Below are 2,699 nucleotides of genomic sequence, written 5' to 3' on the forward strand. Positions count from 1 at the left end.
GATTCCAAGTGGTCAGGAAGAGAGAATAGAACCTAGGGGGTATTAAGGGTAGTGTGAGAGGACTTCAGATGAAAAATATATATGTGTGCATATATATATACATTAAGAAAAAAAGCAGAGGGTTTGAGTGGAAAAGTCCCAATAAAACCATTTCAGGGTTAATATTCCTAGAGAAGCCCTCTCGGTGTTAAGAAATATTAAAGAAAGAACGAAATACTATTCTTAAACTATTTCTAGAAGAAAGCCCCTTGTATTCCAAACAGGTGGCTTACTCTCCTAACTTTTGTTAAGGCTATGTTTATTGACTACTAAAAGGATAGTAGATTTTTTCCCATGAGAAAAACCTTATATTCCAAAAAGGCTCATAAGACTCCTCTTGTTGATGATAAGTAGACTGTTCCTAGACCTTGTGTTCCAAGACATTGCATTACTTCAATAAAATAGTTATAATCCTGAAGGTTATTCTCATCATCTGGATGATGATGTAATATTTTTTGAAAATCTTTCTTTCTTTTCTTTGTTTCTAGGGTAGATTTTCACAAGTAGAATGTAACTCTGAACACTAACCAGGGACGGAGGGGATTGCAATAGGCCAAATAATCTTGTTTGACTGTCTATTCAGGGCAGCTCCTTGATCTTCAGTATCTTTGTGAGACTTGGAGTGTGCCCTTTTCTCAAGCAAAGCCAAAATAACCTTTTATTTTTGCTCAGAGGAGTCTTTATATTTTAAGGGGATTTTTTATCCCACACATAGCTATTTTGTGCTTAAATGAACTTTTATAAATATCTATTTAGAATACTAGTTAGAATTATACTTAGAATAAAAATATTGAATTTCATAAATGTGATTGAATAATAGCAATTTTTTATTAGACTTTTTTGTCAAAAAATTATCACAGTAACAAATATACACACTCACCATGCACCTTGAATCTAAACGTGTAAGCTAAAACATATGAGACAATTTTGGGATAGGAAAGGAACACACTGGACTTCCCATATCACTAGTTTAAAATTTTTTATGTTTCCTTTCACAATTTAGTCTTATTAAATTTAATTGAAGATTCTGGTGAGCTTTGATATTTGTGTATTTGGAATGGATCAATCAGTGCAATAGTTGTCACTCCTGAATTATTACCATACGGGAATTTGATCAGGATGCCAATATTGATGTCTCTGAGTAAGTGATAAATCAATTGAATTTCACAATAATTCACTTGGTCACAACTTTATTTAAGACCTAGTTTGAGTCCTGGGGATACCAAGATAAAAAGAATATGTTATCTGTCCATGAAGAACCAAATTTTATTGGATGAAAATAAATATACAAAAGAAGATGAACATAAAATAAATATACAGCAAAAAGAAGTTGATTTTTATTAAGTTGCCAGAAAGCAGAAGGTTTAGGATTAACTACTTCCAAGTTGGTGATGAGCCATTATTGAATATTTTTAATCTAAGTAAAAAAAAATCTGAATCTGCAACACTGTGCTCTTTACAATCGTATTTTACTTCTTGTCCTCAAAATATTAATAGTCAGTTTGTCCAATGATCCACTTAAATTCTGACAAAAGATTATTGCAAGATTCCCCACACTTGTTATTGAACTAGTACCTTAAAGGCCTAAGGATCTGCATATTCAGAGGTAAGAAGGAGGGAGAGAGAGAGGTGTGTGTGTGTGTGTGTGTGTGTGTGTGTGTGTGTGTGTGTGTGTGTGTCTGTGTGTGTGTGTGTGTGTGTGTGTGTGTGTGTGTGTGAGAGAGAGAGAGAGAGAGAGAGAGAGAGGAGAGAGAGAGAGAGAGAGAGGATGAAGTGGACTTTGGAAAGTTAGAATGCCTAAGTAGATTTTTCAGAAACACAGCAATAATATTCAGGATAATAAGAACATATTTATAATTTATAAAATATTATTCTGCCAAAGTTCATGAAAATTAGAGCATGAAAATATGCTTTTTTTGCATGAAGGATATGAGGAAATCATTTCAGGATAAACTGCCTAAAGTTTCACAGGGACCTCCAATTCCATCCCATTAAGTTCAGCGATTTCTTCATTCAATAAGTGATATATCTTTCATGTTCACTGTCACATTTCCTCTTCATCAAGATTTTTTGTTTTTAGGTATGAGATAATTACATACATTTCAAGGAAGAATAAATTGAGAACAGACTGTTTAGTTACTTGCTGATATGACTGAACGAGGAATTGAGATTCTGAAAGACAATGAGATTGAAAAGTCACAGCAAATAGTGGGTAAAAATAGATTTTTATATAACCTGTGTGTATTTGAAAAGAATGTCATACATGATTGCATTTGAGCCCTAAAGCAGCTTCCTGAAATAAGTATCACAATGCTAATTATGGACAATTTATGGATAAAAGCAGATCTAAAAATCAACTTAGTCAAAGACCTTGCCCAGTGCCTTTCTACCTCACCATACTAACAAGTTAAGATTAATAAAGAACATATGGAAAAATGTTTTTCCCCATGGTCAGAGCAGAGTTTAATTTTTTGTTTTGTTTTGGTTTTCATTAGTTGGCAGTAGCACTGCTGAGTATCTCCAAGGGAGCATCATCTCCCAAGAGCTGTAGGAAATCCAGGTCTGCAAAAAATTCTCATCTTCCATGACTTTAGTTATTGACATTGAAATTTTCCTTTATATAGCTCAGTACTGGGTAACAAGTTAGTGGATCAAATTCC

This window comes from Macrotis lagotis, chromosome 3, assembly GCF_037893015.1.
Source record: "Macrotis lagotis isolate mMagLag1 chromosome 3, bilby.v1.9.chrom.fasta, whole genome shotgun sequence".
Classification (NCBI taxonomy): Eukaryota; Metazoa; Chordata; class Mammalia; order Peramelemorphia; family Peramelidae; genus Macrotis; species Macrotis lagotis.